Source organism: Capricornis sumatraensis, chromosome 13 (genome assembly GCF_032405125.1).
Source record: "Capricornis sumatraensis isolate serow.1 chromosome 13, serow.2, whole genome shotgun sequence".
Taxonomy (NCBI): Eukaryota; Metazoa; Chordata; class Mammalia; order Artiodactyla; family Bovidae; genus Capricornis; species Capricornis sumatraensis.
In genome coordinates, this window is record NC_091081.1 from 36,458,653 (window position 1) to 36,468,918 (window position 10,266).

General features: G+C 39.5%; 1 non-coding gene across 1 annotated transcript; it reads left to right on the plus strand.

Moving 5' to 3' along the window:
• The first annotated feature begins 9,915 nt into the window (after positions 1-9,915).
• On the plus strand, positions 9,916-9,987 carry TRNAC-ACA (transfer RNA cysteine (anticodon ACA)). The gene has a single exon. It is a non-coding gene; the product is annotated as a tRNA-Cys (tRNA).
• The last annotated feature ends 279 nt before the right edge of the window (positions 9,988-10,266 follow it).

The window sequence follows — 10,266 nt, forward strand, 5'->3', positions numbered from 1 at the left end:
ACACCCCTCACTTAATTCTTCTTCAAAAACCTCTGGCTTTTCCTTCTCTTTCTTAACTCACTGGCTCCTTCTCCCCACATTGGCCACTACAGTCAATATCTTCAAGTGTCAGGCTTAATACCTCTCTTCTGCTCTCTATAGTTACATATTCATTGATCTTCCTGGTGATTTCACCTTACTCATGCTATAATCCATCTGATGATTCTCAAATTCTCTCTAGCTCTCGGCCCAAATAACCAGAGCCCACCAGCTTTCTCCACTTAGATGTCTCAAAGGATATTTATGTTGTCATCTCAAATCCAAAATCATAGTTTTCCCTCTAATTGTTTGACTGGCTTTATAAACCCCAACAGAAACAACAAAAATAATTCCCTTTCTCTAACCCCACATACAGTTTATTAATTGGCCTTACATGAGCTTCCCTCATGGCTCAGACGGTGAAAGCATCTGCTTGCAATGCAGGAGACCCAGGTTCAGTCCCAGGGTAGGAAGATCCCCTGGAGAAGGAAATGGCAACCCACTCCAGTATTCTTGCCTGGAAAATTCCACGGATGGAGGAGACTTTGGGCTACAGTTTATGGGGTCGCAAAGAGTCAGATACGACTCAGTGATTTCACTTTCACTTACATAATTTACTGTTACTTTTCTCTTCTTCCCTGCAACCAACCTGGTCCAAACTATCACCTCACTTGTGTAATACCCTTCAACCAACTTTATTCAAACTATCACCTCACTCATGTAATAGCCTCTTAATCAGTTTCCCCAGGTCTGTTTTGCCCATCACAAGACCATTCTCCATGTTATCTGAAAAGAGTATTAAGTTTAGATCATAACCAAATGTCTGTTGTTGTTGTTTTTTATTTGGAGGACAATTGCTTTACAATGTTGTGTTGGTTTCTGCCTTACAACAATGTGAGCCAGCCATAATTATACATAAATCCCCTCCCTCTTGAATTTCCCTCCCCTCTCCCATCCCACTTCTCTAGGTTATCACAGAGCGCCAGGCTAGGCTCCCTGTGTTGTATAGCAACTTCATACAGCTATGAATTTTACACATGGTAGTGTCTATATGTTGATGTCACTTCCTCCATTCATCCCACTCTCTACTTCCCCCATTGTGTCCAACAAGTCCATTCTCTATATCTGCATCTCCATTCCATCCTTGCAAATAGGTTCCTTAGTACTATTTTTCTAGATTCCATATATATGTATTAATATATGATATTTGTCTCTTTCTGACTTACTTCACTCTGTAAAACAAGCTCTAGGTTCATCCACTTCACTAGAACTGACTCAAATTCATTCTTTTTATTGTTGAATAATATTCCATTGCGTATATGTTCCACAACTTCTTTATCCAGTCATCTGTTGATGGACATCTAGGTTGCTTCCATGTCCTAGCTACTGTAAATAGTGCTGCAGTGAACATTGGAGTACATGTACCTTTTTCGATAATGGTTTTTCTCAGGAAACTATTCCCAGTAGTGGGATTGCAGGGTCATATGTCTCTACTGTTTTAAGTCCTTCATTCTTGGGGTAAAACACAAAGGTTTAATCTGACCTCTGAGACCTCGAGTGATCTGGCCTCTCCTTTCATACTGCTCTCCCTCTTATCCTCTGCTTCAGTTTCACGGGTCTCCACCCAGTTGCCTGAATATAACACCAGTTTCTCCCTCACCTTGAGCTTTTGAATAAGCTAGTCCTTCTGCCTGGAATACTATTTCATATCCACCCCCCTTCTTTTGTATGTACTTCTTACTCTTTTATCTAATGTTACTTCTACAGGGAACCCTTCCCTGGGTCAGATCATCTAATCCATGATCTTGTAGCACCAAGTTTATTCCCTTCATAGCCCAGTGATTGCATTTACATAATTATTTGCAATTATTTGAATAGGTTCTTGCCCACTAGTTAGTAGTTAGTTGAGTCACTCAGTCATGTCCAACTCTTTGCGGCCCCATGGACTGCAGTTTCTTACCCACTGCTACTGCTGCTAAGTCACTTCAGTCGTGTCTGACTCTGTGCGACCCCATAGACGGCAGCCCACCAGGCTCCCCCGTCCCTGGGATTCTCCAGGCAAGAACACTGGAGTAGGTTGCCATTTCCTTCTCCAGTGCATGAAAGTGAAAAGTGAAGAAAGTGAAAAGTGAAGTCGTTCAGTCGTGTCTGACTCCTAGCAACCCCATGGACTGCAGCCTACCAGGCTTCTCCATCCATGGGATTTTCCAGGCAAGAGTACTCGAGTGGGTTGCCGTTGCCTTCTACTATGTCATAAATCTTATGAAGTCAAAGTAAATTTCTGTTTTTCTCCCCAGGGTTATTTCAGAATCTAGCAGAGTCTGGGGTATCCAGTACATACTGATTGAATGAAGGTACAGTATATTTCACTTACCCACTTCTCCCCTTACCTACTGCCTCTCCCAAGTGAGATGGGCATCATCACTTTCCTAGGTTACTGCAATACTCCTTAACTGGAATCCCCATCCCCCAGTCTCTTCTCCTTTTAGCACACTATATGATTCACTGCCAGATGAATCTTCCAGATGTAGAACCCTGACCATTTCATTCTCAGCTCAGGAACCTTGAGTGGTTTTCCATTGCCCACAGAATAAATCCACATTCCTGATGGCCTCCAACTAACCTTTCCAATCTTACTTTTCCGCTAATCTTCACGGGCCCTGTGCCCTGGTTAAACTTCACTGTCTGTGATCTGAGACATTTTGTGATTTTCTTGCTGCACATGGGATCCTTTTTTTTTCACAGTTTCTTTCACCTAGAATATTTTAATGATGCCCCTACCATCTCTACATATTCAAATCTGTGAGATTTTCCTAATTTAGCCAAAGTCTAATTTCTCCAAAAAGATCTCTTTGATTTCTTCTAACTAGAAACAATCTCTCTTGCTTTTGAATTCCCATCATTTCTTTCCTATACCTCTTGAATCAAGACTATAGTTTTCTAGCATTTATTAGAGCTATTTATTAATACTATGTGAAGCTCCACATCACTGCAAATTCTTTGGAGGCAGCACTCAATCAGTGCCTCGTGCATTGGAGGAGCTACACAAGTATTCACTGAATTTTAGACTTATGTAAGTATATGAATTATTCTAGTAAGATGTTCATTAAAGATTATTTCATAATTAGAAAGGGAAAAAATTCATCTACATTACCATTCCCTTGCGGAAACAAGTTGATTTTCATTGACCCAGTAGGTAATTTTCTTTGTTCACTTGCTTAATTTATTCTAATCACTAAAGTGGCAAAAAATGATACAGGAGAAAATTACACTTTTAGCCTTTTCCTCCTGTTTTGATGATAACTTCAGGAAATGTCTACTAGAGATCTTTTTGATAGAATATAATTATTATCTATAGTCTTTATCTGTTTCTTGCTAATTCCATTTGGGTGCTAAAACAGACAACTGAAATTCTTAGTTTTTCTTTTTGCCTGAACTGCTGCTTTCAGCCAGCTTAGACAGCTCATACTGTGTTCAGATCAGTAGCTCACTCATGTCCGACTCTTTGTGACCCCGTGAACCTCAGCATGCTAGGCCTCCCTGTCCATCACCAGCTCCCAGAGTCCACCCAAACCCACGTCCATTGAGTCAATGATATCATCCAACCATCTCATCCTCTGTCATCCCCTACTCCTCCGGCCCTCAATCTTTCCCAGCATCAGGGTCTTTTCAAATGAGTCAGCTCTTTGCATTAGGTGGCCAAAGTATTGGAGTTTCAGCTTCAACATCAGTCCTACCAATGAACACCCAAGACTGATCTTTAGGATGGGCTGGTTGGATCTTCTTGCAGTCCAAGGGACTCAAGAGTCTTCAACACCACAGTTCAAAAGCATCAATTCTTTGGCACTTAGCTTTCTTTATAGTCCAACTCTCACATCCATACATGACCACTGGAAAAACCATAGCCTTGACTAGCCGGACCTTTGTTGGCAAAGTAATGTCTCTGCTTTTTAATATGCTATCTAGGTTGGTCAGAACTTTCCTTCCAAGGAGTAAGCATCTTTTAATTTCATGGCTGCAATCACCATCTGCAGTGATTTTGGAGCCCAGAAAAATAAAGTCAGCCACTGTTTCCACTGTTTCCCCATCTATTTGCCATGAAGTGATGGGACCAGATGTTGTGATCTTAGTTTTCTGAATGTTGAGCTTTAAGCCAACTTTTGCACTCTCCTCTTTCACTTTCATCAAGAGGCCCTTTAGTTCCTCTTCACTTTCTGCCATAAGGGTGGTGTCATCTGCATATCTGAGGTTATTGATATTTCTCCCAGCAATCTTGATTCCAGCTTGTGCTTTCCCCAGCCCAGAGTTTCTCATGATGTATTCTGCATATAAGTTAAACAAGCAGGGTGGCGATATACAGCCTTGACATACTTCTTTTCCTATTTGGAACCAGTCTGTTGTTCCATGTCCAGTTCTAACTGTTGCTTCCTGACCTGCATACAGGTTTCTCAAGAGGAAGGTCAGGTGGTCTGGTATTTCCATCTCTTTCAGAATTTTCCACAGTTTATTGTGATCCACACAGCATACCGTGTATCCAAGCCATTTCTCCCAATGGGCTCTTGCTTCATCTTCTGAAGTGAAGAGGCAAACCAGGGAGAAAAAGTGACTTTCCTGACAAATCTAAAGGTAGAAAGGGGAAATTAACCCATCAGCATCGCAGTGTGGACTGTTGTCACAATTTTATCCTCAAAAATTCAGAACGAAGTTAATTTTAGGAACATGAATTCAGATTAAGAGATCCCATAATGATGTCTTTAAACTTGCTTAGTACATTTAGTGTTATTATACAAATATAAGGCATTTTTAATACTAACCAGATGTGATCCAAAAGATTGGTATAAACGTAACATTAAATTGTGGATGAAGCCATTGCATGTTATTTAAGAACCTAAAATTTTTAAACAGGAAATGACTCCATTCTTACCTTTCAGGCTGAGTGGCCTAATGCAAAGGATATTACAGTGAAGTCAGGAAATCTGTGTTCTGGTTCCATCTGCCCCTTGCTTATCGTGAGTCCTTGGAAAAAGTGCAAAACCTCTCTGAGCTGCAGATTTATTTTTCCTGAAATGAAAAAAATATCTATTCGACCTACATTTCTGGATATTTTTTGAGAATCAAATGAAAACAAATAAAATAATAATTATGAAAGCATGCTGTAAACTGAAAGTACATGATTTTAGTGACATATTTTCAGCCTAATGAATTAATATATGACATGAAATTCAACTTGTTTCCAAAAATATTTACCATAAACCAAATTTTAACTTTGCCCACCTTTGTGAAAGGTGATGACAGCATGCCTTCATACCTAATTGAGTGTAGTCTATCCTTATTTCTTCAAATAATCTGTTCTTTTTTAGGTAACGCCATTACCTTGAGATTTTTCTCACAAAGTCTATTCCCTCAAAGTTGAAATCAGTCCTCTTCTTCTCTTCATCTTTTCCAAATTTCCAAAATCTGATTTAAAATGCTGATCTTAGCAGTAGACAGACTGAGACAATGGGTATTGATTTATGTTTTACCTTATTACCCCACAGGTAACAAGCTATATTCCAAAACCAGTTTACTTATCCTAGCATCATTCATTCAATCATATTTGTTGAGCACATAATATATGGAAGGCAGTAGAGAATGCAGCAATGTAGAGAATACAAATTTGTGCTTGGTTCTATCTTGTCTTTCCAGGAGTTTACACTTCCGATAGAGGAGACGACATGCAACAGGTGATACTGTCAGAGAACGCTTTGGTGTCAACAAACAACAGAATGTTTTTTAATTTGTGGAAACTTTATTCTAAGAAAGTAACTTAGACATTCAGATTGTCCCAGAAAGGTGACTTGAAAGGATATGTTTACTTCTCTCAGGGGCAGTTGTGTACTTAAATGCTAAAAGTCCTAGGCTAGCAGCATTTGCTAACTTTCTTCACATGTTTAAGTCACATTCTTCTTTACCAGGACCAGGGAACCTCCTGAATATAACTGTGTTGCTGATTAATTTTTAGGTAGACATTTTAGGAGATAATGATGTTTTAATATGCACATTACTGACATCAAATAAAATCATAACCCAATGTGGCATTTTTAAGTGAAATAGAATGTTAGAAATCTTCTAATTCAAGCTCTTATTTTACAGATTTGTAAAGCCCCCCCAAATTCAGAAACTAGTCTGAGGTTCCATAAGTAAATAGTAACTAATCTGCGACGGTCTCTCCTCCAAGGCCAGGGTCTGATCTACATTTCAAAAGAATATTTTGCACAGCCAGAACCATAAACAAAATGAAAAGGCCACCTACTGAATGGTAGAAAATATTTGCAAATCATATGTCCCCAAAGGAGTTAATATCCAAAGTATATAAGAGTATAAAACACATTAGCAAAAAAAAAATCCAATAAAAAATGGACAGAAGATTTGAATAACATTTATCCAAAGAAGACATACAGAGGGCCAACAGGTACATAAAAAGATGCTCATCATCACAGTAATGTATCATCCCACACCTGTTAGAATGGCTATTATCAAAAAGGCAAGAAGTAACCAGTGAAAGGGACAGTGTGGAGGAAAAGGAACCCTTGTGCACTGTTGGTGAGAATGTGAATTGATGAAGCCACTAAGGAGAACAGTATGGAGCTTCCTCAAAAAATTAAAAATAGAATTATCATGTAATATAGCAATTCCACTTCTAGTATTATCCAAAAAAATGAGAACTGTAACTCAAAAAGATATGTGCACCCCCTCATGTTCACTGTAGCATTATTTAAAATAACCAAGATATGGAAACAAGCTAACTGTTCATTGATGGATGAATGGATCAAGAAGATGTGATTATATAGACTATTATCGAGTTAAAAAAAGAAGGAAATCTTACCATTTGCAAAAACACAGATAGAACCTGAGGAGATTATGCTAAGAGAAGTCAGTCAGACACAGAAAGACAAATATCATATGATCTCATTTATATTTGGAATCTAAACAGAAAAACCAAGCTCATGGATACAGAGAACAGATTGGTGGTTGCTGGAAGTGGGTGCTAGGAGTTGGGCAGAATGAGAGAAGAGGGTCAGAGTACTAACTTACAATTACACAATAAATACATCATGGGGATATAATGTACAGCATGTTGACTAGTATAATTGATAATACTGTATTACAAACTTGAAACTTGTTAGAGTAAATCTTAAAAGTTCTCATCAGAAGAAAAAGTTGTAATTATATGTGGTGATGGATAATATCACACTTGTGGTCATCATTTTGCAGTATGTATAAATATCAAATTCTTATGTTATAAGTAGTACATCAATTATACCTCAATTTAAAATTTCTTAAAAAAAAAAAAAAGGAACACCAGACACTTCTTGCAGAGCTGAACCTCTATTTTGGAATTGAATGTGGTTAAAGAATTAAAGGTATGCTTGTAGCTTAAAATAAATTTCTTTTTCATTTAAAAATTTTAAAAAAGACTTTGTCTTTCAGAGATGAAGATGCAGAAAGAGAAAATAAATCCCATGAAAGGATGGAAAGGAGCTCTGTGCTCCATGATCCTACCTATTTAAAGTTTCTCTTCCCTCAACACTGCCTCTGCCAATCACTGTGAGGGCAGTGTGGTCTTAGAACAGACACGTAATTTCCATTCCTGAGACCAACACTCTGGTTCCACCTCCATTTAATTAATTCTGATCAGAAATACGTTGCCCTTTTTTGTGAAATTAGAAACAAAGTTCAGTTCAATTCAGTTCAGTCTCAGTCATGTCCAGCTCTTTGTGACCCCAGGAACTGCAGCACATGAGGCCTCCCTGCCCATCATCAACTCCCGGAGTCCATCCAAACCCATGTCCATTGAGTTGGTGATGTCATTCAACCATCTTATCCTCCATCATCCCTTTTTTCTCCTACCCTCAATCTTTCCTAGGATCAGGGTCTTTTCAAATGAGTCAGCTCTTCCCATCAGGTGGCCAAAGTATTAGAGTTTCAGCTTCAACATCAGTCCTACCAATGAACACCCAGGACTGATCTCCTTCAGAATGGGCTGGTTGGATCACCTTGCAGTCCAAGGGACTCTCAAGAGTCTTCTCCAACATCACAGTTCAAAAGCATCAATTCTTCTGCACTCAGTTTTCTTTATAGTCCAACTCTCACATCCATACGTGACCACTGGAAAAACCATAGGCTTGACTAGATGGACCTTTGTTGACAAAGTGATGTCTCTGCTTTTTAATATGCTGTCTAGGTTGGTCAGAACTTTCCTTGCAAAGAATGAGTGTCTTCTTTTAATTTCATGGCTGCAATCACCATCTGCAGTGACTTTGGAGCCCAGAAAAATAAAGTCTGACACTGTTTCCACTGTTTCCCCATCTATTTGCCTAAGATGCCGTGGTCTTAGTTTTCTGAATGTTGAGCTTTAAGCCAACTTTTGCACTCTCCTCTTTCACTTTCATCAAGAGGTCCCTTAGTTTTTCTTCACTTTCTGCCATAAGGGTGGTGTCATCTGCATATCTGAGGTTTTGATATTTCTCCTGGCAATCTTGATTCCAACTTGTGCTTCCCCCAGCCCAGCGTTTCTCATGATGTACTCTGCATATAAGTTAAACAAGCAGGGTGACAATATACAGCCTTGACATACTCCTTTTCCTATTTGGAACCAGTCTGTTGTTCCATGTCCAGTTCTAACTGTTGCTTCCTGACCTGCATACAGGTTTCTCAAGAGGCAGGTCAGGTGGTCTGGTATTCCCATCTCCTTTCATAATTTTCCACAGAAGAAGTTTAAAGACTAGAGTCCCTAAACCTCTGTGATATTTTTCTTCCCTTGCCGTCTTAACCCTACCCACAAATGTAAACTTCAGTAATAATAGATGTGCTTTAGGTCACTCACTGGCTCTAGAATGGAATGCTAACAGTCTAGGCAGATGATGCTTTCACAGTGTGTTCACTCACACTGTGAGTGGACTCACACAATCCCTTCCCTTTGTCAGGTGAGTGTATGCTCCTCAGTTCTGTCTCATCACAACAAAGATTTGGAGTGATGGACATTAAAGCCCTCGGTGTGTCACAGCTCATGGGTCTTGGACAGACTGTGTTATAGCTCTTAGACAAATCAGTGTTAGCCCCGTGTTACAGCTCTATTTTATTTAGAAACTAGCAGGAAAATCCATCCTCAAGGTATGAGGGCATGTCGACCCAAAGGTGCGAAGAGAAGAGCACCCCAGCGCAGGAGAGAGAGAGAGACTCCTGGCCCTTTGTCTCCTCTTTTTATATGTCTTTTCCTCCCCACTGGGCCTGCCCTATGTAAATTGGGCTAGCCAGGAGTGCTGTTTTTTCTGCCTGAGGTCCTCACTTGGCTTCTTGGCCCTTCCTTTGTTCTGTTGTTGCAGGCTTTTCCCTTCCTTGTCTTTTAGCCACTGCCATTCTGGACTCCTGTTTCCTATTCTAACTACCTAACATCTTGATCCTGAGGTAGAAGAGGCAAGTACTGCTAGTGAAGAAACCACACAGAGGAAGCATGTGCAGAGGGTACTTCTAGAATCTTCCAACCCCCAATCAAATACATCTCCAAATTATTCCCAGAAAAAAAGAAAAGAACTTTTCAGATAAAATTTCAAGTATCTCTAAGTTTTTGTTCCTCACTTCTTTTGCAATTCAACTTTCTTTATGTCAAAATTTACACTGTTCTGCATCTTTTCCAGAAAGATCCATAGATTGTTAGCTCAGGAGGGCTAGTAGGATGAATTGAATCCCCATGCTGAACACAACAATTGGTCATAGAAGGGACTTAATTGTTTTTTTTAATACATCAATTAACAACTTCAAACAAGCAGATAATTGTCATTATTTCCAAATGATGCATGATAGTTGAGAGGAACCATCTGCTTTTTAATTCAATGTATGTATATGATGATAAAGACTTCCCTGGTGGCTCAGAAGGTAAAGCGTCTGCCTACAATGCAGGAGACCCAGGTTCAATCCCTGGGTTGGGAAGATCTCCTGGAGAAGGAAATGGCAACCCACTCCAGTATTCTTGCCTGGAAAATCACATGGACGGAGGAGCCTGGTAGGCTACAGTCCACAGAGTCACAAAGAGTCGGATACAACTGAGCGACTTCACTTCACTTATATGATGATAATAAGCCTGATATATTAAGAAAATACTGACTCACCCAGAAATAACAGTGATATCACTATGCTCGCAAAACAAACATATTCTCCTTTTGTCTGGATCCCAACTAACCATCCGGTTCACTATGTCTGTGTTAGATA